This window comes from Lissotriton vulgaris, chromosome 6 (genome assembly GCF_964263255.1).
Source record: "Lissotriton vulgaris chromosome 6, aLisVul1.2, whole genome shotgun sequence".
NCBI lineage: Eukaryota > Metazoa > Chordata > Amphibia > Caudata > Salamandridae > Lissotriton > Lissotriton vulgaris.
Window position 1 is genome coordinate 1,404,454,352 of NC_141694.1, and position 14,114 is coordinate 1,404,468,465.

General features: G+C 47.6%; 1 protein-coding gene across 5 annotated transcripts in view; it reads left to right on the forward strand.

Annotated features, from left to right (window-relative positions):
- RALGAPA2 (Ral GTPase activating protein catalytic subunit alpha 2) overlaps positions 1-14,114 on the forward strand; it is a 1,781,019-nt gene that overhangs the window by 135,994 nt on the left and 1,630,911 nt on the right. The window lies entirely within an intron of this gene.

Consider the following 14,114-nt stretch of genomic DNA (forward strand, 5'->3'; position numbering starts at 1 on the left):
TGATGCTCAACATTGCCTCCCTATAGGCCTAAATGTATTGCTATGTCGCTGATTACCCTCAAAACTCTTGGTGCATTGGGACAAATAGTGGAATCGGCTTCTCTGTGAATTGTAAGTGAGACTAAATGGCACATTGATGTCTTCGCAACTTCTCTGTAGATATAGTAGTGGAATGGGGACAAGTCCCACTTGGCTTTCTTGTGTGTCCTCTTTTACTTCAGTTAGGACTTACCTGAAGACTTAGACTGTGAGGATGACCTATCAAGGAAACATCCGTGGTAGAGGGAGCAGGTCTGCGTTCCTGATTTTGTAATGCAGTGGGAACTTGTGTAGTTTCATCCGGTGTTAAGAGTTATACAGCTTTGCTTCATGTTCTGAGATCTCCTTGGGGTTCATGAGTGCGCATTCTTCACATGACTTCGATTTGTATCCTGAGTCCAAGCACCATACACCTCATACGGATCTGTCACAGATATTTATTTTCCACAGTCCCCGCATAGTTGAAATCTTTTAGTTTTTTGAGGAGATCTAGTTTGCTTGCACTTTATTTTTCAATTTTTGAAGACAAAAATCTTGTCAAACGAACAAGGAAAGGGGGAGCAGAGCCCTGGTGCCATGTTCAAAGGTGCTTAAAGAAAGGAACTGTCATGAGCGCGCTGAGGTTACACTTCTATGCAGCTCTGTTCACAACGTCCAGATAGAATGAACTAACTGTGGAGCTGCAATGCGCCACCAACCAGCAGGCTGCATTACTAATGTGTAAAAGTTTCAGGATCTCGACTGGCGCCTGGACATATTCTAAAGCTGACGAATCTGTGGTTAGATGGAGTATCCTCCAGAAAGAGCGTGAAGCCGTTAGCTATTAAAATGTTTCTCAAGAGTTATTTTATGGAGTTAGTGTTGGGGGAATGTTGCCTGACCAATACATTGGCCTCTTTAAGTAGAGCACTGTCATCTCTTATCTGAGTTATATTTTGTTAGGTGAGACCAGTCACCTTAGTTCTGCTAACATATTAATTAAATGCTATTGGAAACTGTATTAATATTTGGACTGGTTTACTACCCTTCTCAAAGAACAATCTAATCCGTTTTCAGGGTGAACCCTCAAAGTCAATAAATTAACCTAAACTCAGCCCCCTTTTAGCTATGGTTGTGAGCAGACCGTCTTAATGTATGGCAATATATAACGTACTTATGTAGCACCAAAACAGTACATTTTATTAAATAAAATTAAACCAACATGACAAAAATCTAATAGGGAGATCTGAAGATGTTTTCTTTTTTTTAGTAGAAATAGCGTCAGTAAGCACAACGTTTCAATGATTGCAATAGACTAGTACCTAAGGCACAGTTTGAGGCTTACTGCGCCTAGATTTAAGTCTATTACTTAAGTCCGATACAGCAACCAGGTTTATCCTGGTCAAAGATTTTACCTTCAGACTTTAGTCTTTAAGTCACAATCCACCACAGGAGTACACTTCTGAAGCCCCTGAACTAGGGACTCACAGGGTGTCAGACAGAGGCCAACAGCAGAGTCCGGCCCAAGTTCAATCGTCACTGGTCATCTAGGTGCTGCAAGGAAAAGGCCTCTTGTTGTTTCCCTATATCTTGAACAGGAGGTTTGCTCTTTGACCCTTGGATTCCACATATTTGTTCGGGATGCAAGAAGTATCAGGTCCTGCCCTTCAGGGCGCCTCTCCGGTCACAAACAGCAGGTCAGGGCCTCTTTTGATCTACTGCAGTTTGAAGTGGGCTCCTAGAGGTATCACATTTATGCCCAACCCTACCTCATTGGTCAGGGCATGTGCAGCAGTCACCTCCCCCCAATAACTAATGGCTCCCAGGTCTAACCTTACCTACTTTATGTATTTTCAAGATGGTGAAAGTCTTCGCCTCACGAAACTTGGGCTCTGAGGGCTGGGTGTATGTGAGGTGAGTGTACTGTGGTAATCCTAGTGTTCTCCCGCATATAACACTACGATCCACTTTGAAGCAGCCACTCAACCCACAATAAACCCAGAGACTGACGTCTGGTAGGGCAAAAGCAGAGTCCTTCAACAACAAGTCAGTAGATCCCCAAGAATGTGTTGGCATCCCGTTCTTTCCCTTTCAAGTGTGCCCCAAGTGTTACATATGAATTCAGTAGATCTGTCAAGCCGGATTAGACACTTCAGTATCAAAAAGGATGCCCCCAGCCCCCACCCTGCATATTATGCGGAGTTCAGAGAAGTTGTGTCAGTCTGTTGTTTGTTTCTGGGAGGCATTCCACACCTATTGAAGGCTATTCACTGGCTGAAAAGAGCTATAGAGTCCATGGAAATAGCCTCCATTCAGACGGGGAAAGGGTAACTTTTAAGAAGTTACTTTTCTGTAATATTTATTGAAACATTATCTTCACCTTTGATTTTATTAGGATTTTAATAAATATTGAAATAGTTGTTTATTTTTGTAGTTTGGCCCATTACTGAGATACACTCTTAGTATTTTAATCATGACTCTGGTTTTCTACACAGGACAACTAGGACAGCCACTATAAAAACAGCTTTTGGGTGTTAGTCAATGTAAGAGTGTTAACATTACATTTCAACCAGCCCTACATCTAAATACCTCATATGGATGACTTATTCATGTTTAAATGGGAAGTTTTGACCTATAAAAATGGTTTTATTTTCAGGAGTCGAATTGCTGTCGGGCTTCAGTGGTAGACCTGAAGCCATATTTGCACTGTAATTGTGGTGGGTGGCAAAATAGGTGCAGCAGTCTACTAAAGGTCTTTTACTTACAGACCCTAGGTACACCTTGTACCATATACTAGGGACTTGGAGGTGAGTTAAATATGCCATTTAGAGTTATGCCAATTCTACCTTGTTTAAAAGGGGGAGCACGGATGCTTTACTTCTGGTTAGCAGGGGTAAAGTGCATAGAGTTCTACAGCCAGCAGAACTATGGAATTCAACAAAAGGTGAAAAATCCAGGGTGATCATGCAGAAACTGCTTATTTCCTACAAATGCTATCCGCTGTACAACATTAAGGCCTGTAGCTCCTGTTAAACGTAACCACTGATCTCAGTGTTTTTCCTTCCAGTTCACAAAGTAACACATTTTAACATTTCTAATATGCAAAACTAACTGCATCGTGCTTGATATTTACCATATAAGCAAACAAGCATTTACAATGCAATGGTTTCGCCTTTTGAAAAGTTTGAGCTATTGGCATTGTAAATGACAAAATTTGTATTTATGTGTTGGTTTTGAAAACAGATAAATAAATGGCATTCTCATTTACAATGCCAATAGTTTAATCTCTGGCAAATGCCACACAAAAACACACACACACACACACACCAACAGACCCACACACACACACACCAACAGCCCCCCCCCCCACACACACACACCAACAGACCCCCCCCCCCCCCCACACACACACACACCAACAGACCCCCTCACTGTGCAAGGACTTTAAAAAAACATATAATTTTTTTTATACACACTATATACTGCGAGCTCCTCGAAAAAAAATCACTGTCCTATAATAGCTTCTTTACAGAGTCTTGGGCAAAGAAAGCGTTGTTGCTGCTAGTCACAAATACCATTCACTTTACCACAAAGCCAGGCCCATTGGCTTTGTCAGTGTATATGACCAGTAGCTAAGAGTGTCCGAGCAGGGTAGCACTATTTGTTGAATAAATAAAAAGATCCGATGAGTTAAATGACAGAGCTCATCAATATAGAAACAGAGAATGTGGTACAAATGAATAAATTAAATGAAACATTTTTTAAACATAGTATCAAGCAAACTAAAACTGCTTATTAATAATAGCCAACACAAAGTACTGCCTTGGAACCCATAAAAAAGCGTATCCCCCGTTTTACTTTACCCCTGTTAAACCCAGAACATGTGCTAAATTAGCAGAAATCTGCCAGGACAACTGGTGACAAACAGACTGCGCCAACAAATCCTTGTCGCCTGGTCCCCTGTCCCAAGGGCTACTGGTTTGGGAAGAAGGAGGGGGTCGGACTGATTTAGTCAGTCATATGGCGTTTGCCCAGGAGCACACAATTCAGTAAAGTGAACAAGCAGAACTCAGTCAGTAGCTCACGCCGTTGGAAGTGAAAATGAACACCAAACTAAACTTTATTACCCACATCCGAGGTCTTGACTGCGTCATCCTGGGAGGACCATATCTCGCAGAATGTAGCTGTAGGGGAGAGAAATTGCTCGGGATCAAAGGTAGAATATTGGCCCAAAACTGGGCTTTAAAACCAGAAGCTGCAAATGCTCTTATCCGGGTTTTACTAACAAGGCCAATGATCTTCCACCTCCTAAAGTTACCGAGTGATGGCCAAACCCACACAGCGCTTGGGGAGATCACAGGGAAGAGTCATGGGTGCTGCATGCTGCGGAGTACAAGTGCAGTCCGGATGCAGGAGCCCCGCACTGTGCATAGCATCTCCAGAAATCACAGAAACAATAAAAACAGACACACACAGACAACTTCCCCAACTCAATGTTGTATTTAATACACCCCCAAAAAATATATATATATATATATTGAACGTATGTCAATTCTGCATACCCTCTATAAGGGAGACTCGTCCTTTCATCCTTCTTAGATCTGTCAATTAAGTATCACTTATTTGGGTACAAGTAACAGCTAACATTTACAGCCTTTAGGCAACGCCTGAAGTGATGTATTATAAACACTGTACAGAAACAAAGATATTTGTAGAGAAGGCAATTCTGTGCCTGCTCATTGAGAGCACAAACTACTTCCTTTAGAGCAAGGGTCTGTTCGTTTCAAGGAAGAAATGCTACTCAGAACACCAAGAACCCAGCCCCGGGCGTCATTTGTCGGCCTGGTGCATTCTAGGAGCTGTAGTCATCCACCTAGACAACGGATTGGCCTAAGGTAGCAGATGATGGTTGCTTGGGTATAGGATCAGGCATCCAGTAAACATTGGTATAACTGGTACCCCAAAAAATAACCTCTGGGTATCTTAAACTACACCCTAAGCGTGCATAACGTGACGCATTCAAATCAAACCTTGTTTGTACAGCACGCTATTCCTTCCCAACAGCCGAATGTTTGTTTCTTGGAAGCCCCCTGCACCCCCGGATATCTGCCCACTCCTACAAAAACGAAACTATGAACGCAAGGGGTATTAAAACTTTTGAGCAGAGTGTACAAAAATGAACTGGTATCTGAAAGCTTAATTTATCCTGCTGGCGCCTTGAGGCATCTCGATGCGTGGGACGGGGGTGGGGCAAACGAGCACCACACGTTGTTTGAAGGTACTTTCTTCAATGGTTACTTATTACTCTGTGCAGCACACATGCGCCCACGCTATATAAATCTCAGGAATGCATTAGTGTATTTCTATGTAGCTGCAGGGCAGTAAAGTGATGCACATTAACGCACAGAACAGAAGGGATAATCATATTCCAAAAGATGCTACTGTATAAGGCTCGCGCCGACTGCAGCAGTAATTTAAATCCAGGTGAGGAGAACTCTGCCTTTCATCCTTTCAGAGTCGGCGAGTGCGATAAAGAGGGGGTACTAGTAAAGTCGATTTACAGTGCTTAAAAGACAGAAGCGCTTTGTAAGCGTTCCACAGAAAAGCCTCTCAACCCCATCCTAGGGACTAACACCTCCCACCGAACTCCCCAAACAATGGCCTCCTTGCCCCGAGGGAGATGCGCATGCAGCGCATCAGCCGCATGTAGAAGGCCAGGTCTGCGGGCAGATAGGGCCACCAGATACGTTGGAGGAACAGAAGGGCGACCAGAGCAGCCAGGAAGGCCCACAGCAGCATCGTAGGGTCAAAGGAAAGTAGGACTCCACACTCTGGAAACAAACTGAACAGAGGATCTGTTGAGGGTGAACACAGGAGCGGCAGGGAATGAAGCAAATTAGAGCTTTAAGTCATTCCAGAGAGCAGAGGGGTCATGTGCAAATCTAAACCATTGTGGTTCACCAATGAATGGCCTTCTCTTAAGTCATGTATCTTATGTAGTTAAAGAGGTTTTTGGACAAATTAGGTGTCTCTTGGGGGTGAAAGGGAAACGTGTTGTAAGACAAGGGATTTTGGACATGCCTGGGTAAGCAAGACCTTTTTATTTAGCCGGTGATCCCAGCATAGGCCTGAGAGTGGTGGATGAAATTACCTGCCCATGGACGTAAACAAAGAAAACTTATGGTAAATCCAGAGGGAAGTAATAATTGGGGGAGGTGCGGTTTAACAAAAAAAAGCAGCTGGATTAAAATAGTGGGGATAACATACAAAATAGAAGTGGGTGGGGGTATGTCTACGGCACCCAGTGAGAGACAAAGATAACTTTAAAAAAAGTCGGAATTAGAAGAGTGCAGTAAAAAACAAGGAAAGGTGGGTGCAACCCCGGCAGTGTAGGTGGAATCGAGACCACAGCAAAGAAGGGTGGTGAAACCATGTGGGTGGAACCAAGGCAGGAGCAGAGGGAGGGTGATTGTAATCAAGGCAGAGGTGGTGGAACAGAGGACGGGTGGGTGGAACTGAGGTGGGCTGGGGGCACCCCGGAGGCGTGAGGCAATGAAGACGAGGCGGGTCTCGGGAGGAGACGGGCAGTATCAGAGGGTCAGAAGGGAAGACTTGTGGGAACAAGGAGGGCGAGGCAGGATGAATTAAACTAGACGTGCGGAGGCCTTCATGCCAGGCTGCCCTCTGCTGACTGCACTTCGGGGCTTGGGACCGGTCACATTGGAGACGCCAGGGGGGAGGGCGCCGCGCTGTAACCAAGAGGCGGTGTCAGCAGAGCGGGCCTCACCACCACGCCCGGGGCGCCGGGCTATGCGCACAAGCATTTACAAGTACAGCCCCCCCCCTTTGAAAGCACCCGCACTCACCGGCTGTCTTCTGGCGGGCGGGGCTAACCTCCTCACACGGGAGCCTTGCTCCCTGCAGCACTCCTCCGGCGGTCGCTTTGGGGCCGCGGGCGGGGTTCCTCTCCTCCTGGGCTCTCCTAGATGCAGCAGGGCTCCCTCGCATCACGGGAGCCCTGCAAACCGGCCGCCAGGCTTCTTCTTTCTTCCCCCCGGGCTGCGGGGGCGGGCACTTCCGGCCAACCACTTCCGGGTCGCTGCGGGCAGCGCAGCGGCCCTTCTCCTTAGGCAGGCAGGCGGGGGCTGATTTTATCGGGCAAATGCCGGGTGGGCACCGGCTCTTTAAAGATAACAATCAATCGAGGTGGGCACTCGATCGGCCCACAAGTCCATACACGGGGGGGGGCGGGAGAGGACGAGGGGGGCGGGCGGGAGAGGACGAGGGGGGCGGGAAAGGACACGGACGTCGGGAGGGAGGAGGGAAACGTGGGGACGGCGGGAGGAGGGAGGACAGCAGCAAGCACGGCCGGCCGGACCAGACACGGGGGCGTTCCCGGCGTCGCGTGACGTCAGCAAAAGCCAAAGAATCTCGGGAACGCCCCCGTGTCTGGTCCGGCATTGATGGACAGGCCCCTCGTCCAATGGCTAGGCTCCATTTATGGAGCTAGCCAATCGGACGGGGGGGCGTGTTCCATAGTGCTTACTATACTCATTAGATTTCTCTGGAGGCGGAGCCTAATCGGCTCCGCTCCCCAGCGAAACCTAACAAGCATTTACAATGCAATGGTTTCGCCTTTGGAAAAGTTAGAGTTATTGGCATTGTATATGCCAAAATTTGTATTTATGTTTTTGTTTCGAAAACAGATAAGTAAATGGCATTGTCATTTACATTGCCATTACCTTTTTTTTTGCAGTCACTTGGCACTCTCTAGCACTCCCTAGCACTCTTTATGCACTCTGCATTTCTTATGCACTCCCTGTGCACTCTGCATGCACTCTGTACTCTATATGCACCCTGCACGCTCCACTTCCTATGCACTCCCTTTGCACTCTGCACTTTTTATGCAGCACTCTGTATGCACTGTGCACTTTGTATGCACTCCACACTTCCTATGCACTCTGCACTCCCTATGCACTCTGCACTTATCATGCACTCCCTATGCACTCCCTATGCACTCTGCACTCCCTATGCAGCACTTTGCATAGAGAGTGCAGAGTGCATAGGGAGTGCATAGAGAGTGCAGAGTGCCTAAAGAGTGCAGAGTGCACTCCCTATGCACTCTGCACTGTCTATGCACTCTGCACTCCCTATGCACTCTGCACTCCCTATGCACTCTGCACTCCCTATGCACTCTGCACTCCCTATGCACTCTGCACTCCCTATGCACTCTGCACTCCCTATGCACTCTGCACTCCCTATGCACTCTGCACTCCCTATGCACTCTGCACTCCCTATGCACTCTGTATGCATTCTGCATTACCTATGCACTGTGCACTGTCTATGCACTGTGCACTCTGCACTCCCTATGCACTCTCTGCATTCCTTATGCACTCTGCACTTCCTATGCACTTTGCACTCTCTATACACTCTGCACTCTCTATGTACTCTCTCTGCACTTTGCACTGTCTATGCACTCCCTATGCACTCTGCATTACCTATGCACTCTCTATGCACTTTGCACTCCTTATGCACTCTGCACTCTCTCTGCACTCTTTATACATTCTGCACTTTTATGCACTCTCTCTCTGCACTCTCTATGCACTCTGCACTCCTTATGCACTCTGCACTGTGTATGCACTCCCTATGCACTCTGCATTCCCTATGCACTCTGCACTTTGTATACATTCCCTATGCACTTTGTATGCACTCTTTATGCACGCTCTCTGGACTCTGCATTCCCTGGCAGAAGAGAGAGAGAATGGGCATAAAGGAGTGTGAGGGCATGAGGGAAGGTAGGAGGGTGTGAGAAAGGCAGAAAGGAGAGGGCAGCAGGTTAGAGGGAGTGCGGGAAGGAGAAGGAGGAGAGAGATGGAGGACAAGAAGGTGAAAGAGAGCAGAAGAGAGAGGTGGAAAGGGAGGGCAGTAGAGACTAAGAAGGCAGAAGAGAGAGAGGGATAACAGTAGAGAGAAGGGCAGAGGTAATAGAGTGAGAGAAGGCAGAAGAGATAGGGAGGTCAGGAAAGAATAGAGCAGGAAGGAGCGAGAGAGTGTTGAAAGAAAAGATAAGGAGTGCGGGATAGAAAGTGTAGAGAAAATGTGGATGTAGATGGAGAGTGAAAGGCAGGAGTGTGAGAGATGTAGAGGGAGGGCGAAAGGAAGTGAGATTGAAACAAAGGAGAGAGATAAAAGATTGAGGACAGTAAAGTGAAAGAGATCAGAAGAGAGGTGGAAAGGGAGAGAGTGGGAGAGAGGGAAAGGGAGGGAGTGAGAAGGAAGGATGTAGGGCAAGAAAGAGAGAGGGTAGAAGGGAGAGAGGGGGCAGGTATTAGTGTAGTAATGTAGACAGAAAGAGGAAAAAATGTGTGAAAAAGTTGACAGTGCCTCAGGAAAGCAACACCGTAGCAGTTTGCAGATTTGTTCTCATCACATAAGGAACACCATTGGAGTTTGCAGATTTGTTGTCACCTGCACTCACTTTCTCATCATAAGCACTGGTCAACTTATAGCCTCTACACATGCCCTTTTAAACATGCACTATTTGCACTTGATCTCTCTGTACTTGCCCTGTCCGGAAAACACCCTCTCTGCACACGCCCTCTTTACTCATGCCTTCTCTTCACTTGCCCTCTCTACACATGGACCTGTGCAGAGAGATCATATGGAGAGAGGCATGTGCAGAGAGGCCGTGTGTAGAGAGGCTGTGTGCAGTGATCGCGCATGTTGAGAGGGCAAATGCAAAGAGGAGAGGACAGGATACAGAGGTAGTGCAGGAATAAGAAAGTGCAAGAAGTAGTGGGAGGGCAGAAAAGAGTGGGAGAGCAAGAGAGAGGGCAGAAATAAAAGGGAAGGGATGAAAGAGGCCAGGAGTAAGAAAGAAGAAAGGTCAAAAGGACGCGAGGCGCCCAGCTCACCTCACCATTAACAGGGGTCTCAGAGCACACACTTGCACGTTTATCTACGCCTGATGGGTCAAGTAAGGGCACACCCCATGATGGGGACTCGTTGGGTGGATTGCGTTCTGCTGACGTCACTCTCCGGGTTGCTGACCGCTCTCCAGCATTGCTGCCATCATTTTGCGTCACCTAGTCCCCGTCACCTAGTCCCTGTGGCCTGCAGTCCGCTTAAGATGCGGCTCCAAGGTCAATTCACCAAAATGCCTGGGGTAGCGGAAGTGCCTTTACATTCCACTTGACCTTCACTTACACATACATATTTATGCATATACAAACACACACTCTGCCTACTCATTTACACTCTTACATAAACACACTTAAAACTGCCAGCACGCACACAACATACATATATCTAAAAGCATTTTTCCCCTTACCTCAGCTGCGAGGGAAAAGCATTCGCCAGCTATGTATACCCCATTTTTTATTAAACTAATAGCAAATCATTTAATATTGACTATTTGTATAACAAAAATGTTACAAAAACAGAGGCGAGTGAAGCCCTTACCGACGTCCAGTATGAAATGCTTCTGTTCCTGGCACTGCTGACGCTAGGGGTCGCAAAGGCAGTGCCAGGGGTGACAAGGGGCATGCCAGGGGTCGCAGCAGCAACCCTGGTGACCCCTAAATGACGTCCATGTCCGGCGCCAGAGAAACGATCTAGGAGCGAAAGGTGCACATTGAGAGGTGCAACCATGTAAGAATTTAGGCCGAAGATACCGCCATACACATGTTCATGCAAACCGGAGATCACCAGCCTAAGTCCTTCTCAAAGTGGAAAACAGAATACTTCCAAAGTTTGCAATATCCCGGCATTTCAGCCTGGATTTATGTATACTATGCAATTCTCGGACAAAAGTAGTTTTCCAGCATTTGCATTTGGGAGAAAACTACAGTTGAAAAGGCAGCTGACTCATGGCCAAATCCGAGGGCCCTCTACAGGACGACCCTTCGCTATCGCACTCAGAATAAATAAAGGCTCTGTACGAGCAAAAAAGTTTATGGCAGAATGAAGGTCCCAGAAAATCAGGGGAAATTGGAATGGGATTGTGCTCAACTCAGGAGGACATTTTAAAGTGCTAAAAAGAGCGATTGTTGTCACCTGCTGAGAACATTTACCTTCCCTGCAACATTATTTGTTCACCATGCTGTCCCCAGAAGTGCTCGTGAGAAGGGTCAGCCCCGCCTGTCGATTTTATTTACAGGAAAGAGCCAGCTCTGATAATATTAGCTCGTGTGGCTGCAATTCATTCCATGATGCTCCACCTCGGAGGCCGGTTGAATGGTAAACATGAACATGCCTGTATCACTACATATCTGAATTCCACTATATCCGAATAGTACGGGTGGAGTAGCCTCGTCCAAAAAGTTGGCACACTACGATTTTGAACATGTGCTTGCCACCCACCCTCTGCGCTGGGTGTTTACAAGTGGGGGGCTCACTGTTTTGGTGGGTGAAATCCGGTACCTGTAATGTAGTGAAACCTGCCTGTGATCCCTTGTAAAATTCGTAGCAGGGGTAAAAAGGGTCAATTTGCATTTGTGGGCGAAAGTCACCTGTGTCAATAAGGGGGGGGACGGGCACACGGAGGGGGTGAGGGGGGACGGCGGGAGGATTGGGAGTCAAAAAAGCTCAGTATCTCAACTCGGCAGCGAGCACCTAAAGCATTCCGTCCCACATTTTAACCGTTCTTCACTTCGTCTGGTCTGTGAGGAGGGGAGAGAGCGGGAGGGGGGACGGCGGGAGGAAAATCGTGTTAAGGGCATATTACTGCTTCTGAAAGGGGAGAGGGGGGACGGGCACACGGAGGGGGTGAGGGGGGACGGCGGGAGGATTGGGAGTCAAAAAAGCTCAGTATCTCAACCCGGCAGCGAGCACCTAAAGCATTCCGTCCCACATTTTAACCGTTCTTCACTTCGTCTGGTCTGTGAGGTTTCCCACATCTGACCGAACATGTCCCATACATTACGTTCTTGATCATGGATTTAATAGCAATGACAGTTTCTGTTCTTGGGCTAGGCACTTCTCCAGATGGGCGATTCAAATACTTCCAGTCCCCGAAAAGCCATTTCTTCCATTTAGCTTATGAATAACGGCACACCACATTCGCAAGCTATTCAATAGACCCTTCACTGGAAACTGTGCATTGCTGGATGGAAGGATACCCAAGGTCAGACCCACCTCTCTGCCTAAGTAAGTCATTTGAATTACAATTTTCAATCCTCACAAAGGATTTTGTTTACCATATGCACATTGGCTGTCTGGAGTGTTGTCAAATTTCTGAACATAGCATCTCCACTACCCCACACCCCCTCTCAAGATCCACTTCTACATATGTATTTACCTCGTCACAACACCCAAAACACTCTGAAGCATCTTACTGCTGCCTACCACACTTCACATACAGATACATCTGAGCTCCTACGGCTGCCCTTCCAATAAATATTGGATAACAAGTTACCTGTAAATATATTGGTCACATTTATATTGCAGAGATTTGTGCTGGTCTGCTAGTACATTTTATGACTTCGTACTTGGTTATTCCAAAGCTCTAATACACATCTTAGAATCAGCTTGCTTTGCTGAACAAAGAGACGTTTGTATAGTGTGCCTCAGCAGACACCGAGATATCTGTATTTGAAATGCATTCCACTTGGCATGTGGATTCGCAAGGGTTTTCTATGAGGCTCTTACTGCTTGCAACAGAACAGGCCTAACCAGGATCTTGTGACGTATGTCTATTTACAAAGATCCAGGTGATGTATTAGTATTTGCCGACAGCCCTTTTCAAAGGGAACCTAACAGTACATGGAAGGAGAGTGGTTTGGCAGACAAGAGGCACACATCCCGTGAGACGCACAGTACTTCAGAACAAGGTCAAGCCTTGGGAATGTGTCATTCTGCCCAAATTCCTCATGGCACCTGGGAAACGAGCCCCCGGGTGCCTCTGCCGGCTCGTGTGATCGCATCCCATGGCGGTAGAGAGAGCCTCACACCGTTCAGGGGATCCGTGCCGCTGCAGCAGCCGTGTGCACCCTGCGTGCGGAGCCACGCAACACCCGAGCAACACAGCACTCACCGTGGGCGGAGGCGCGGGGCTGCAGCTGTCCTACTCGGCAACACCTGCCCGGCAACGTCCTCCGCTTCTTCCGGGGCTCCCTCCAGGCAGGCCACGGGAGCCCCGCGTGGGCCGCCATACTTGTTGTGGGCCGCCGTCTTCCTTCTTCCCCTGGGCGGCGGGGGGGCGGGCACTTCCGGCCGGCCGCGCTAGGATTGGCCGGCCGGCCAGTCACGGGGCAAGGCAATCGGGGAGGAGGAGACTGGAGGCCGGCGACGGAGGAGAAGAGACGCAGTAGTGCCGGCAATGCCGGACCAGACACGGGGGCGTTCCCGGCGTCCCGTGACGTCGGCAAAAGCCAAAGAATGTCGGGAACGCCCCCGTGTCTGGTCCGGCATTGACGGACAGGCCCCTCGTCCAATGGCAAGGCTCCGTTTACGGAGCCAGCCAATCAAGGACGAGGGCCGGACAAAGCCACCTTACAGTTCTCAACAGGATTTCGCCTGCGCCGAAAAGATGCGCAGAGCGCATCCTTCGGCGAGGCGAAACCTAAAAATGACTCTTTTTTTTTTTGCAGTCAGTTCACAAAGCAGTGTATTTTTTCCCACTGTAATCTTCGAGGCCCTGACGCTTTAAAACTGGCTGAAATTCGTTTGCTTTTAGTGCTGCTGTATTCAGGATTGTAGAGCATTGAGTGGTGTCTGAATGAGTTTGCTGTGTATAAATATACACACAAACTTAAGAAGTACGTTTTGTCCTTGGTTTACCACAAAGTAGTTTTGGCTATAAAAGAGTTCAGTGGTATTTTTACTAAGCCCTAATTGCATCGACGTTTACATTTTAAAACCTTTTAATGTGTGTCTTGACAATTCTGCCAGGCTGTGAAGGTCAAAGTATTGTACAGTGGGAACTTTTTTTCCAACACAGGTTTATTGATTTTCAAATAGCAGAAACCCAACAAATGGCCTGTCAGTCTCACCAAAGCAGCAAACAGCATCTTCAAACCGTTTTGTCTCCTTACTTTCACCCTCCTGTCCCCCTCACCCACCCCCAATCCCCCACAGCACCTCCAGGTAAATTCCCA